This window comes from Mytilus californianus, unplaced genomic scaffold (genome assembly GCF_021869535.1).
Source record: "Mytilus californianus isolate M0D057914Y unplaced genomic scaffold, xbMytCali1.0.p SCAF_2, whole genome shotgun sequence".
Classification (NCBI taxonomy): Eukaryota; Metazoa; Mollusca; class Bivalvia; order Mytilida; family Mytilidae; genus Mytilus; species Mytilus californianus.
Window position 1 is genome coordinate 76,601,362 of NW_026262668.1, and position 17,071 is coordinate 76,618,432.

At 31.0% G+C, this 17,071-nt stretch overlaps 1 long non-coding RNA gene across 1 annotated transcript; it reads right to left on the reverse strand.

Annotated features, from left to right (window-relative positions):
• Nucleotides 1-5,374: 5,374 nt before the first annotated feature.
• On the reverse strand, nucleotides 5,375-10,031 carry LOC127728223 (uncharacterized). Its single transcript, XR_007994048.1, has 2 exons — nucleotides 9,463-10,031; nucleotides 5,375-6,837 (listed from the first exon to the last, which is right to left on the reverse strand). It is a non-coding gene; the product is annotated as an uncharacterized LOC127728223 (long non-coding RNA).
• Nucleotides 10,032-17,071: the final 7,040 nt, after the last annotated feature.

The window sequence follows — 17,071 nt, forward strand, 5'->3', positions numbered from 1 at the left end:
TTTACTTATTTTAAATACAGAGGGGAAATAACTCTCATATGGAGTTTCTGGACCGCTTCGGTCAAAATTATTCTTAAGATCCTGAGGATATAACGAACAAATTGGAGACATAAATTTGTCATAATCTTTTACGGTTGCGAAGGAGATGTGTACACAATAAAAACAGTGTTTGGGGAGATAACTCTTACAATAAAAAGTATTCGGCTTAACAGGGTAAGTTTCAAAATTGCAATAACTGTTCGATATCATACACAAAAAATCTAAGCGACATCTTGCGAAACAAAAAAGCACCGTCAGAAAAAAGTGGCGGAAGAAGAAAAAAATAATAATAATTAAAAACCAATTGTTCAGAGAACAATTGAAGGTCTTTCCAAAATAAAACATGTATTTTAATGAAAATAGTAAAATTTGGTTTAAAATGTCATTTCCAGCGTCAAATGATAGCTTATTGTACGCTGATTCCAAAAACATATGGTTTCTATACAATATTTTTTAAATAAGGGAGATAATTTGTTACTTCCGGTTTGAAAAATGTTACTTCCGGTATTATTCAAACGTTTAATTGACACTTATACCAAAAATATCTGGTTCTATAAACTTTTACATTAAGTACAAAAAAAAAAGCTACTTCCGGTTTACACAAGGTCACTTCCGGTCGGCTTTTCTAAGGTTAAATGGCTTCAAACCTAATGCAAAAAGACCCATGAATTTATCATGTATACATATGAGGTAAAAGCAAAGGTACAGATATAGAACGTGAATTTAACCTATAAACTTGAGCTCAATTTCAAGGTCATCAACCAAGGACCTCAAATCAAAAGACCCTAGGTCTTAATTATATTTGGTTCATGAGTTATATCATTATATGCATATTTTTGAATAAAAGAGGGGAGAAAACTCTAATTTGATGTAAGCGTAGCCTTTAAACCGATATGTATGTGTTACGACATGTTGCAACTAACAATTAAGTAAAAATATGTTGTCGATAATTTATATCATGTTTGAAAAGAGGTGAAAATAAGCCAAAATCCAAATTTAAAATGACCTTGACCTTTGACCTTGACCCTATTTTCTTTTTTTTGGACCAAGGACCTCAAATCAAAAGAACCTAGGTCCCTATCACTTATGGTTTACCAATTACAATTACATTTTACTTATTTTAAATACAGAAGGGGAAATAACTCTCATATGGAGTTTCTGGATTGCTTCGGTTAAAATTATTCTTAAGATCCTGAGGATATAACGAACAAATTGGAGACATAAATTTGTCATAATCTTTTACGGTTGCGAAGGAGATGTGTACACAAGAAAAACAGTGTTTGGGGAGATAACTCTTACAATAAAAAGTATTCGGCTAAACAGGGTCAGTTTGAAAATCGCAATAACTGTTCGATATCATACACAAAAAATCTAAGCGACATCTTGCGAAACAAAAAAGCACCGTCAGAAAAAAGTGGCGGAAGAAGAAAAAAATAATAATAATAATCAGAAGAAAACCAATAGGTCTTTCCACAGAAAAGTGGAAAGACCTAATAAATATAAATCAATTGTTTTAAAAACAATTGTTAAACGGTCTCTCCCCTCCGAAACATGATTAATTGGTTTTTTGCTTGGTTGGTTGGTTGGTTGGTCGGTCGGTCGGTCGGTCGATTGATTGATTGATTGATTGATTGATTGATTGATAGATTGCATGGCACTTTCTCTGTGCGACGCAGCTAACTTAAATAACAACTATATTCTGACCGAACGTGACTGCGTACTTTATACATCCCACACAGCCAAACGGACGCCTGAGATGTCCTCATAAAAATTGATCCTAGCATCATTCGTTTATAAATTTTCTCTAGTTTCTATCTTACCTCGGACTTCCATTTTTCATCTATTTGTTGTGTATGCATTTTGATTGAATTTGTAGGAAAACGGAGTAAATTTTATCTTGGAAGTTTTGTTTTCCTTATTTGGATATGGAATGTTTTATTCTCAATTTAGGTCCGCGCGCGAGATGGTGTTGTGAAGTCACGTGACCCTCGAATATATATGTCAATTTCTTTTCAGGGGAGACCGTTGAACAGAGCACATGTGTACTGATCGGACAAACATGATCACTATTGGTTTTATTATTTACAGGTCATTGATGACGGATCATGCATGCATCTTACGTACACATGTTTACGGGAGCACAGATTTGTATTTTAATGCATGATTAAAAAATTTGATTGTAGGATTTCAGCAATATTTACGATTTTCCTACGTCATTGAATTTTATTTCTCAATCAAGCGGACCGCGTCTAACGGGAACATGAATTAGAGCCGATTTTTGCAGGAATAAATTTCTATTTAAGAAGTTTGTACATCAGAAGGATTGCATTTTTACAGTAAAATGTACAGGACTGAACTTCAAGGCGAAATGGGATTCCTCAAAGTAGAAGAAAAAAAAAGGGGGGGGGGGGGGGGGGGGGGGAGTTGGAGGATGGTGGACCTTGGTTGATAAATTAAGATAAGATGCATGTATACATCATGATAACTGCAAAGTTTGAGGCTATAATTAGTTCATTTTGTTCATTTTACTATTTCAGTGGCATGGAACCCCTAAAACAATGACGCGTACCATTTTGACAAAAACTTTTCAGTTATATCATGTCGCGACTAACATTTTGGTCAAATTTTTTTTATACAGCTTACGGTTTACGTGTTACAAAAACATAACGACAAATTAATTTGGTAAAGGCAGATAACTCCTTTAAGATCTCACTGGATCGCTTCGATCCAAATTAGGCAAAAATTCCTAAGGATGTAACAAACAATTTAGAAAAAGAATTTTGTCGATATATTTTTGTGACACGAAGGAGATGCACGCAGATGATAAACAGTGAATAGGGAGATAACACAAGCAAAGAAAATGGTTCGGCTTAGCAGGGTGAAATTTAAAAGCGCATAAACTATACGATACAATATGAGAAATATCTAAGCGACATATTGCGAAACAAAAATTTCAAAAGTTGGCGGAAAAAAAAATAAATAATAATTAAAAACCAATTGTTCAAAGAACAATTGAAGGTCTTTCCACATCAATTTTCTAAATAATTGATGAGAAGCTAATTCTGGTTTACTCAAAGCTACTATTGGCGTCCAATCATAGGTTTCTTCATACTGATTCAATAAACATATGGTTTCTATAGACTTTTGCCTGAAATAAGGGAGATAATTGTCAACTTCCGGTTTAGAAATTGCCGCTTCAGGTCTCATATGATAGCTTTATTTACACTGATTCCAAAAATATATGGTTTATATATACTTTTGCCTGTAAAAAGTGAGATAATTGGCTACTTCCGGTTTAGAAATTTTAACTTACGGTCTCATGGGATAGATTTATTTACACTGATTCCAAAAATATATGGTTTATATATAGTTTTGCCTGTAAAAAAGGAGATAATTGGCTACTTCCGGTTTAGAAAGTGTCACTTCCGGTCTCATATGATAGCTTATTTACCTTGATTCCAAAAATATATGGTTTAAATATACTTATGCCTGTAATAAGGGAGATAATATGCTACTTCCGGTATAGAAAATGTCACTTCCGGTCTCATATGATAGCTTTATTTACCCTGATTCCAAAAATATGTGGTTTATATATACTTATGCCTGTAATAAGGGAGATAATATGCTACTTCCGGTTTATAAAATATCTTTTCCGGTCTCAACTGATAGATTAATGTATGACCATTCAAAAAATATATGGTTTCTATGTACTTCTACATGAAATAAGTGCAAAAATGACTACTTCCGGTTCACTCAATGTCACTTCCGGTTGACATTTTTCAAGGTCATATGTCACCCAACATTTTGCAAAAGATCTTATGGCTTTATCATGTACCAATATAAAGTAATAATCAATTTACCTTAAAATAAAACATTGCAGGGGCAATAACTCCAATAAGATTTCGCTGGATTGTCTCAGACTAAATGTATCATATCTTCATCACAATATAACAAACATTTTGCACTTGTTCTTTAATATATAACATTAAAAATATCGGAGAAAATGCAAAAACAAGCAAAAGACAAAATTCAGAACATGACCTTGACCTTTGACCTTGACCTCATTTTCGAAGTTAGGATCCAAGGACCTTAAATAAAAAGACTATAGGTTTATACGGCTTACAGTTTATGAGTAACAAAAACATAACGACAAATTTATTTCAGAAAGGTAGATAACTCCTATAAAATTTCATCGAATCGCTTCGATCCAAATTAGCCAAAAATTCCTGAGGATGTAACAAACAATTTAGAAAAAGAATTTTGTCGATATCTTTTTTTGTTATGAAGGAGATGCACACACTTGATAAACAGTGAATAGGGAGATAACTCTTACAAAGATAATTGTTCGGCTTAGCAGGGTGAAATTTAAAAGCGCATAAACTATACGATACAAAATGAGATATATCTAAGCGACATATTGCGAAACAAAAATTTCAAAAGTTGGGGAAAAAAAAAAAAAAAATAATAATAATAATAATAATTAAAAACCAATTGTTCAAAGAACAAATGAAGGTCTTTCCACATCAATTTTCTAAATAATTAATGAGAAGATAATTCTGGTTTACTCAAAGCTACTATTGGCGTCCAATCATAGGTTTCTTCATACTGATTCAATAAACATGGTTTCTATAGACTTTTGCCTGAAATAAGGGAGATAATTGTTAACATCCGGTTTCGAAAATGTCACTTCCGGTCTCATATGATAGCTTTGTTTACACTGATTCCAAAAATATATGGTTTATATATACTTTTGCCTGTAAAAAGGGAGATAATTGGCTACTTCCGGTTTGGAAAATGTCACTTCTGGTCTCATATGATAGATTTATTTACACTGATTCCAAAAATATATGGTTTATATATACTTTTGCCTGTAAAAAGGGAGATAATTGGCTACTTCCGGTTTAGAAAATGTCACTTTCGGTCTCATATGATAGCTTTATTTACACTGATTCCAAAAATATATGGTTTATATATACGTTTGCCTGTAAAAAATGAGATAATATGCTACTTCCGGTTTATGAAATATCACTCCCGGTCTCAAATGATAGATTAATTTATGACATTCAAAAAAAATATGGTTTCTATGTACTTCTACATGAAATAAGTGCAAAAATGACTACTTCCGGTTCACTCAATGTCACTTCCGGTTGACATTTTTCAAGGTCATATATCACCCAACATTTTGCAAAAGATCTTATGGCTTTATCATGTACCAATATGAAGTAATAATCCATTTACCTTAGAATAAAACATTTCAGGGGCAATAACTCCAATAAGATGTCGCTGGATTGTCTCAGACCAAATGTATCATATCTTCATCACAATATAACAAACATTTTGCACTTGTTCTTTAATATATAACATTAAAAATATCGGAGAAAATGCAAAAACAAGCAAAAGACAAAATTCAGAACATGACCTTGACCTTTGACCTTGACCTCATTTTCGAAGTTAGGATCCAAGGACCTTAAATAAAAAGACTATAGGTTTATACGGCTTACAGTTTATGAGTAACAAAAACATAACGACAAATTTATTTCAGAAAGTTAGATAACTCCTATAAAATTTCATCGAATCGCTTCGATCCAAATTAGCCAAAAATTCCTGAGGATGTAACGAACAATTTAGAAAAAGAATTTTGTCGATATCTTTTTTTGTTACGAAGGAGATGCACACACTTGATAAACAGTGAATAGGGAGATAACTCTTACAAAGATAATTGTTCGGCTTAGCAGGGTGAAATTTAAAAGCGCATAAACTATACGATACAATATGAGAAATATCTAAGCGACATATTGCGAAACAAAAATTTCAAAAGTTGGGGGAAAAAAAAAAAAAAAAAAAATAATAATAATAATAATTAAAAACCAATTGTTCAAAGAACAATTGAAGGTCTTTCCACATCAATTTTCTAAATAATTAATGAGAAGATAATTCTGGTTTACTCAAAGCTACTATTGGCGTCCAATCATAGGTTTCTTCATACTGATTCAATAAACATGGTTTCTATAGACTTTTGCCTGAAATAAGGGAGATAATTGTTAACATCCGGTTTAGAAAATGTCACTTCCGGTCTCATATGATAGCTTTGTTTAAACTGATTCCAAAAATATATGGTTTATATATACTTTTGCCTGTAAAAAGGGAGATAATTGGCTACTTCCGGTTTGGAAAATGTCACTTCTGGTCTCATATGATAGATTTATTTACATTGATTCCAAAAATATATGGTTTATATATACTTTTGCCTGTAAAACGGGAGATAATTGGCTACTTCCGGTTTAGAAAATGTCACTTTCGGTCTCATATGATAGCTTTATTTACACTGATTCCAAAATATATGGTTTATATATACTTTTGCCTGTAAAAAATGAGATAATATGCTACTTCCGGTTTATAAAATATCACTCCCGGTCTCAAATGATAGATTAATTTATGACATTCAAAAAAAATATGGTTTCTATGTACTTCTACATGAAATAAGTGCAAAAATGACTACTTCCGGTTCACTCAAGGTCACTTCCGGTTGACATTTTTCAAGGTCATATATCACCCAACATTTTGCAAAAGATCTTATGGCTTTATCATGTACCAATATGAAGTAATAATCCATTTACCTTAGAATAAAACATTTCAGGGGCAATAACTCCAATAAGATGTCGCTGGATTGTCTCAGACCAAATGTATCATATCTTCATCACAATATAACAAACATTTTGCACTTGTTCTTTAATATATAACATTAAAAATATCGGAGAAAATGCAAAAACAAGCAAAAGACAAAATTCAGAACATGACCTTGACCTTTGACCTTGACCTCATTTTCGAAGTTAGGATCCAAGGACCTTAAATAAAAAGACTATAGGTTTATACGGCTTACAGTTTATGAGTAACAAAAACATAACGACAAATTTATTTCAGAAAGGTAGATAACTCCTATAAAATTTCATCGAATCACTTCGATCCAAATTAGCCAAAAATTCCTGAGGATGTAACGAACAATTTAGAAAAAGAATTTTGTCGATATCTTTTTTTGTTACGAAGGAGATGCACACACTTGATAAACAGTGAATAGGGAGATAACTCTTACAAAGATAATTGTTTGGCTTAGCAGGGTGAAATTTAAAAGCGCATAAACTATACGATACAATATGAGAAATATCTAAGCGACATATTGCGAAACAAAAATTTCAAAATTTGGCGGAAAAAAAAAAAAAATAATAATAATAATAATCAGAACAAATACAATAGGTCTTTCCACAGAAAAGTGGAAAGACCTAATAATCAGAACAAATACAATAGGTCTTTCCACAGAAAAGTGGAAAGACCTAATTAAAAACCAATTGTTCAGAGAACAATTGAAGGTCTTTCCACATAAATTTTCATAGTTATTGAAAAGAAGCTAGTTCCGGTTTACTCAAAGTTAAAATTGGTATCAAATCATAAGTTTCTTCAAACTGATGCGATAAATGAATTGTTTCTATATACTGAGTGAAATAAGGGAGATAATGTGCTACTTCCGGTGAATTAAACGTCACTTCCGGTCTCATTTGATAGCTTCGTTTACACTGATTCCAAAAATATATAGTTTCTATATACTTTTGCATGTAAAACAGAAGATAATTGGCCACTTCCGGTTTATCAAAAGTCACTTCTGGTCTTTGGTGATAAGTTTATGTATGTATATTACAAAATATATGGATTCTGAGTACTTTTTTATGAAAAAAGTGCAAAAAAGGCTACTTCCGGTTTTCTCAAGGTCATTTCCGGTTGACATTTTTCAAGGTCATATGTCACCAAACATTTTGTTAAAGGTCATATGGCTTTATAATGAACCAAGATGAAGTAATAATCAATTAACCTTATAATTAGACATTTCAGGTGCACTAACTCCTATTATATGCCATTAGATTGTTTCAAACCAAATGTAACATATCTTCATTACAATAAAGCAAACATTTTGCACTTGTTCTTTTATATATATCTTTTAAAAGTGTTTGAGAAAATGCAAAAACAAGGAAAAGTCAAAATTTAGAACTTGACCTTGACCTTTGAGCTTGACTTCATTTTCTAAGTTAGGACCTAGGGGCCTCAAATAAAAACATTTCAGGGTTATACGGTTAAAGGTTTATGAGTTAAAAAAACATACCGACAAATTTTTTTGGTAAAGGTAGATAACTCCTATAAAATTTCATCGAATCGCTTCAATTCAAATTAGCCAAAAATTCCTGAGGATGTAATGAACAATTTAGAAAAAGAATTTTGTCGATATCTTCTTTTGTTACGAAGGAGATGCACACACTCGATAAACAGTGAATAGGGAGATAACTCTTACAAAGAAAATTGTTCGTCTTAGCAGGGTGAAATTTAAAAGCGCATAAACTATACGATACAATATGAGAAATATCTAAGGGACATATTGCGAAACAAATATTTATCTCAAGAACAAAATTAGGCGGAAGAAAAAAAAAAAAAAATAATAATAATAATAATAATTAAAAACCAATTGTTCAAAGAACAATTGAAGGTCTTTCCACATCAATTTTCTAAATAATTGATGAGAAGATAATTCTGGTTTACTCAAAGCTACTATTGGCGTCCAATCATAGGTTTCTTCATACTGATTCAATAAACATGGTTTCTATAGACTTTTGCCTGAAATAAGGGAGATAATTGTCAACATCCGGTATAGAAAATGTAACTTCCGGTCTCATATAATAGCTTTATTTACACTGATTCCAAAAATATATTGTTTATATATACTTTTGCCTGTCAAAAAGGGAGATAATTGGCTACTTCCGGTTTAGAAAATGTCACTTCCGGTCTCATATGATAGATTATTTACACTGATTCCAAAAATATATGGTTTATATATACTTTTGCCTGTAAAAAGGGAGATAATTGGCTACTTCCGGTTTAGAAAATGTCACTTTCGGTCTCATATGATAGCTTTATTTACACTGATTCCAAAGATATATGGTTTACATATACTTTTGCCTGTAAAAAGGGAGATAATATGCTACTTCCGGTTATAAAATATCACTTCCGGTCTCAAATGATAGACCATTCAAAAAATATATGGTTTCTATGTACTTCTACATGAAATAAGTGCAAAAATGACTACTTCCGGTTCACTCAAGGTCACTTCCGGTTGACATTTTTCAAGGTCATATGTCACCCAACATTTTGCAAAAGATCTTATGGCTTTATCATGTACCAATATGAAGTAATAATCAATTTACCTTAAAATAAAACATTTCAGGGGCAATAACTCCAATAAGATGTCGCTGGATTGTCTCAGACCAAATGTATCATATCTTCATCACAATATAACAAACATTTTGCACTTGTTCTTTAATATATAACATTAAAAATATCGGGGGAAATGCAAAAACAAGCAAAAGACAAAATTCAGAACATGACCTTGACCTTTGACCTTGACCTCATTTTCGAAGTTAGGATCCAAGGACCTTAAATAAAAAGACTATAGGTTTATACGGCTTACAGTTTATGAGTAACAAAAACATAACGACAAATTTATTTGATAAAGGTAGATAACTCCTATAAAATTTCATCAAATCGCTTTGATCCAAATTAGCCAAAAATTCCTGAGGATGTAACGAACAATTTGTAAAAAGAATTTTGTCGATATCTTTTTTTGTTACGAAGGAGATGCACACAGATGATAAACAGTGAATAGGGAGATAACTCTTACAAAGAAAATGGTTCGGCTTAGCAGGGTGAAATTTAAAAGCGCATAAACTATACGATACAATATGAGAAATATCTAAGCGACATATTGCGAAACAAACATTTATCGCAAGAACAAAATTTGGCGGAAGAAAAAAAAAAAAAAAAAAATAATAATAATAATCAGAACAAATACAATAGGTCTTTCCACAGAAAAGTGGAAAGACCTAATAATAATAATCAGAACAAATACAATAGGTCTTTCCACAGAAAAGTGGAAAGACCTAATAATAATAATAATAATAATCGGTAAAGTGGAAAGACCTAATAATAATCAGAACAAAATCAAAAGGTCTTTCCACGGAAAGGTGGAAAGACCTAATAATAGTTTTGTTGCTCAGTCGGCAAAATAGTAAAGATTTATTCTTCTCCACTTTGCAATCAAAATTTGAAATTCCTGCGACGTAAAATTTGGACTCCTTTTCTTACTCATGATTTTGTAAAATAACTATACTTAGCACATACTTACAACTTCTCGTCCAATCAAATTGCTTATATTTGCCTTCTAATTTTCATAGTACATACTTTTTCCATGTACTAAGTAACTACGCATGAATGACCACAAGGGTAAGATTTCATTGTATCGTAATCAAGATATTAAAAAAAAATTGCTACTGGCTATTTTGAAATAAACGCTGTGTTCCAAATTAAACTAAATAGTTTGTAATTAGTTTTCAAATTGATTTTTTAACATCCTACTATTTAATCTTAGGATCTAAAAATGTTTTTGACGTTTAAAAGTTTCTTTCATTTAAATAAAGAGTAACAAATATGATTTTTTATACCTTGATTAGAGTACAAAGCCATCTGAAAATTGTAATCATTTATCTTCCATGCAATTACTTTGTACACAAAAAAGAGTGAACCACGAAACCTTGTGAAGGGAAATTAAAGCAATTTGATCTATTTCGATATGAATTGATTGATTATTGGTTGCTAAATGTCCAGTGACAAATATTTCATGCATGAAAACTATCCACTAGACTACCTATGGGTACATACCAGGGCAAATCCAGTCATTTTTAAAAGGGGTTCCAACCCGAAATAAAGGGAGGGGGGGGGGGGTCCAACTGTATGTTCTCATTCAAAAGCATTGATCATCACAAAAAGGGCGTTTTCCATCCCCCTCCTGAACTCCCCCTCCCCCTTTTTGGATCCGCCACTGCAAACTATCTATATGTGTAAAATTTATTATAGTTTTAGTTTTTATGTGAAATTGAAAAAAATGTTTTCAAGAATGTAAAGCTTCCATTGCAATTTAATTATTGCCTGCTTTTAGTCAATTTATTTTGTCATCTTACCATGTGAAGAAGTACATGTATAAAAAAAAACCGCTTTATGTCAATAAACATACTTACACCAGCAGCTACCATCTTTTCATTCTGGATTCAATATTTTACAATGATACTAGTGAGTAGATTTACAAAACTACGTAAATGAGCTACACTTAGTCAGCCAAAACATATCAATAGACTAATTACAGGATTACTCAAGTTGTAAATATGTGCTAAATTGGATAGTGTATGGAAAGGTATATACTATGAAATTAAGAGCTCGGGGCAAGCCCCTCGCTCTAAATTTCATAGTATATACCTTTCCATACACTAACCGACACATATTATTTCTTTCCTTATATAGTACTTTATTTACGTATTTGCACGGGCATTTCATTAAGCGGGTACTCGATGTACCGAATCTAAAAAGTATTCACAATCAAATAACACTTCATGTATGATAATACATAAACGCGAAGTTCAAGATTTATTTTATATACAAACTAAATTTAAACAAATTATCCACTCAGATTTTAATTACTTTTCATATATTATTTCATGTTCATTTAAATGAAAAAAAGAAAATATTCGTAAATAATAAGAATGGTAATAATAATTATCTTCATACTTATTATTTTTATATTCTTTTTATCATTTTTTAATCATTTAATTTATTTAAAATAAAAGAAAATATGTTCTTATGACAGTCATAAGAGCATCACAGGTATGACTATCTTAGTACAGCTTTGATTTACATCATGTGACATATAGTCATAAGATGGTCATAAGATTTGTCCTAAGATATATCTTATGACATATCTTACGATACTTTCGAAAACCAGGCCCCTGGCTTCCAATACTAGAAAAGTTTTTATTATAAAATACTAGGTACATTATTGTACTCTCACTTTGCACTTTTTTTTTACCTTATCCGCATCACCATAAATCTTACAAATTTAATATTGTTATAAGTTTTTTGTGTCTGTTTGTTGTTTTGTCTATGTTTATAACTACATTTATGTTTCTCATAGTTAATTGTAAAAATGCAATAAACAAAAACAAAAACATCCTTGTGAGCTGTAATGAATGCTGTAAGTAATACATATGTTTTGTTGTTGCCATTAATTCTTTATTGATATGTATATATATATATATATATATTATATGGATATATTATAATTTAGAAATGTATATATATATCAGAATTAAGATAACTAATAAGTGATAACCAAATCAAATGATTTTATACTACTAACGTTAAACGAGGCCGGAATAAGATACTTAAATAAAACAAAAGTTAATTCTACATCTTAGTTCACTTTATTGCATAAGTAATTGTTGTGGCAGTTTTTTGATGAAGATACATGAAATTTTTAGCAGTTGTCTCAAGTAATTTAAAATTGATGAATGTAATATCAATCCATTACAATCTGGAAAAGGCTTAGAAAACATACAATATACATGGCCTTTTCAATTCTGGAAATGTATTCCAAGTAAAGAACACATACCTATTTAAATAATATCTTGGAAAACAACAAGACTCAATATATTGCCATTATTTCGATGTATATAATTTAAAATTAGCATCCGCCTACAAGCGGCGGCAACAAATATCACAGGAATGGTGTAATATTCCGATGTTAAACAAAATGGAAGAAACAAACAGAAGAAAAGGATTGGGGATTATTATAAATTAGTATAATGATATTATTGGTTGTTATCTTAATAAATGTTAGTAAGAAAATACGATGTACAGTGCACTTATGAAAATGATACGGAATTAATATGTAATGTTTTTCATTTCAATGAAGAAAATTTTGAAATGCATGCGCATTTGTGTGTATGTTATTATATTCTTTCGGAAATATATGTCAAAATGAAATTTTGAGAACATACTTGATATCATTGGCTACATCATATTATTTGTATTTGTTTAATATGGATTGGAAGTAAAAGCTAGAATTTCTAAGATGTTTATTGAAAAAATACTCACTGAAAATACAGACCAGGGGCCTGGGGCCTGTTGATCGAAGCGCTCTTAGGACTAGGACATGTCCTAAGATCAACTTAGGACGTATCTTTGTCCTAAGTGCGTTTATCAAACACGTCGTAACTTAGGAAAAGTCGTAGGAATCGTCCTAACTTTAGGACACCTAAATAGGTGTCTTAAGATGGCCTTAGGATGGTCCTACTTTTAGGATATATTTTATGATGGTTTATTTGTAAATAAATACGATTGCCACCTATATATGGATCCCCCTTTTTCTAAATATTTTTCTATTTTCACTTATTTAATGTGTTCTTGCTCTTATCCAAAAGATATTACAAAAACAGTAGTATATATATGACACCATTCTATTAATATTTTCAACGTGGACAATAAGAATAGAGGGGCATCGTATATATATAAAAAAAAAATAAAAAAAAAAAAAATGTACATAAGTTAAAATATCAAAGAATATTTACTTTGAAAAAAAGTTTAGAAAAGGGGGGTCCATTACCCAAGCGCATGTGATCCGTAATGAAACAATTTATGTATTCCTTATTTTTATGAAAGATGCACGAGATTCGCCTTTGAACTCTGTAAAGTATAAAACCGTGACACTTCGAATTAAACTCACTCAAAAATATATATGATTGTTTCCGATTGTCTTTTATTAGTTTTCATTGTTACTGCTGTTTACAAACATTTGTTTCAATTATTATATAAAACGTTGTTACATTTTTTGCGTTTTTGTTTTTGTTTCATAAAGTTTGAATGTACCATTATTTAGATAAATATTATTTATTTTCTTTATGATAATACTAATACTATTTTTAATTTTAAATCTTGTAAATATTTACTATTGGTGAAATTCAATGCATTCTCAAACATTTAAATATTTTAAATTCCTATTTTTCTTTACGCTAACACTTAGGACAGCGGTTATGACATCCTAGCTAAGATAGTCCTAAGATAGCTTCGGTGTGCATGCTGAGACATGTCGTAAGTCGGTCCTAAAATTATTCTTATTTATTCCTAAGAGAGGTCTTAGGACAAATCCTAGGACAGCTTCGATAAACAGGCCCCTGGTTTTCGAAAGTATCCTAAGATATGTCATAAGATATATCTTAGGACAAATTATGACCATCGTATGACTATCATATGATATGTCATAGAATGTAAATCAAAGCTGTCCCAAGATAGTCATACCTATGATGCTCTTATGACTGTCATAAGTGAACATATTTTCTTTTATTTCAAATAAAGATTAAAAATGATAAAAATAACTATAAAAAAATAAGTATGAAGATAATTATTATTACCATTCTTATTATTTACGAATATTTTATTTTTTTCATTATAATGAACATGAAAATATATATGAAAAGGAATAAAAATCTGAGTTGATAATTTGATTACATTTAGTTTGTATATAACAAATTTTAGAACTTCGCCCGTTCATGTATAATTATACATGATGTGTTATTTAGTTGTGAATACTTTTAAGATTTAGTATATCGAGTACCCGCTTAACGAAATGCCCGTGCAAATACGTTAATAAACTACTTTATAAGGAAAGAAACAATATATATCTATTTATTAAACATAATCATGAGTAAGAAAAGGCCTGAGTACAGATTTTACGTCACAGGAGATTCAATTTTGAATTGACGAAGTGGAGAAAATAAATAAATTTTAACTATTTAGCAAACTGAGCAACACAACAACAAACAGTGTCAAAAAGAGTGCATGGGAGGCTGCATGTGCAAAGATCAACTGGCATTGATCACCTTAGAACAGTGGAAGATAGATCGTAACTTTTATGATAATCATAAGACCATCATAAGTCATGTCCCGATGTATCTTAAGTTTACGATAAAAGTTGTGACATTTCACAACTTGGGACACTTTCGAAAACATATCTTACGACTATGACCTGTCCTAAGACCATCGTAAGACATGTCTTAGTCATATATAAGATACTTTCGAAAACCAGGCCCCAGGGAATGTCAATTTTCCAAAGGGATATAAAATTAACATACACAAAAATGCACATTTCAAAACATAATTTAGCTAATCAATAACTTTTGTTCGAATTTGTCACACGTCATAGTATTGAAAGCTTAGTTTCAACAAAAACGTTTACTTCAGAATATTATGAATTTTCAATTATTTAGGTTGTAAGCCAATATGTAGCTAGAAACATTCAGTGTGTGGTTTAATACAGCACTAAGTAACATGTTACTTTAAATTCTAATTTTTATAATGAAGATTCGGGATATATTCTTGTGCTTTCTTTTCTTGATTTTTATACAAGGTATGTATCTGTACTTTTTAATGAGACGTTATGATGAGCTTAATCTTTTAAGGCCAACCTATGAAATAAAAAGTACACCTTCAGGCATCACACTAGTCTGTTAAATAGAATAACAATTATGTTTGAGTTAACACATTTTGATTTGTTTTGAGCTTTTAAAATTATTACTCCCATTAAAGAGCAAAAGCTGCCAAAATTGTCACATTTTAAGACCTTCCTGTTCGTATTTATATATAATGCTACATCCTTACCAAACGATGTTTTGTCACATATGCAAACATTTTGATTTAGGCTTTTGTTCAACGATTAATCAAAAACTACATGTACATGTAATAATAATTTTTATTCTAGAAAGTTAACGATGTACTGAAAACCGATTTAACTTTCTTAAAACCAAAACACCTGCAGTAAATGAAATAAGACCGGAAAAGTGTAGATGGAATACATCGTTTGGCGAATTCCTTCAACGTTTGTTATTTCTTGCTTTAAAATTTGACAATCCGAGACACAGATACAATTCCGACATATTTTGCTTATATGATTAGGACCCAAAGCAATTTATTGATGTTAATGGCTCACTGATGAGTCTTTTGTAGATGAAACGCGAGTCTGGCATATTAAATCATAAATCTTGTATCTATGATTAGCTTTTATTAATTCATCACATTGACTATGATGTACCGACTATTATATAGGCTATATATACAATGTGAATAAAGTCAGATTTTTCATTAGGTTTCTTTAGACTTGTTGTCGCACAGTGCATGTAAGTCACGTGACAACAAACAAGTCTTACAAAGCATGGTAAATGTTTGATCTCAATCAGATTGACAATAAAACAAGAAAAAAATAATAAACAAAATCAAAATCAACAAACAGAATTCCAATGATAACATGAGATGTACAGTTGATGTTATTTTAAAGATGAATTTCAAGTAACAATTAACAAAGTCATGGTGACGACCATGGAACTTTGGAAAAGATGTAACCAAGCTGAAAACCATCTTATTTGCCGGTTGTCCTTTAAAATATTTCTGGCTAATATAAGTTTGCATTAATATGGTTTACTTCCATTACAAAGAGTTAAATCGGAATTCGTCACCGTTTATGAAAGTTGTGCTTTTTAACAAGACACATAAAGTGTCACAGAGAGTTCATTCCTATTGCCACCCCTTTTAAAATTGTGTTTGCTTCGACATAAAGGCTACTGTGGTTCTCGTAAAGAAAAAAACACCATTTGGTCCCCAAATTGCTAAAAGTATCATTATGTTGCTTTTCAAATTATGCATATCTTCTTGATTAATGATAAGGATGATATAAACCAGACATTAATGAGAGCAGAAATGTCAGATTTGATGACACAATGATGCCATAAACATGTTTTAATTGATATATTTGACCTGAAATGGCTTTACCTTTCTTTTTGCCAATGGTTATCCTTGATATTTTTTTCTGCTTTTTATTTGATGCTTCAGATACTTTGATAAATAATAAAGTCATAAGATATAAAATGTCCATATTCGTGTATTTTTCATTAGTAATAGGACGATGTGGTCAGAATGGTTATCTCTCGGAAAACATTTTAGAGCATTATTTTTTCCGAAGGTGAAAAAATTGTGTATTGCTCTGACAATATGATGTTCTTAATTCTCAAACTGAACCGAAATTATTCTGAACGGAATGGCCAATGACTTATTGGTCAGTTCA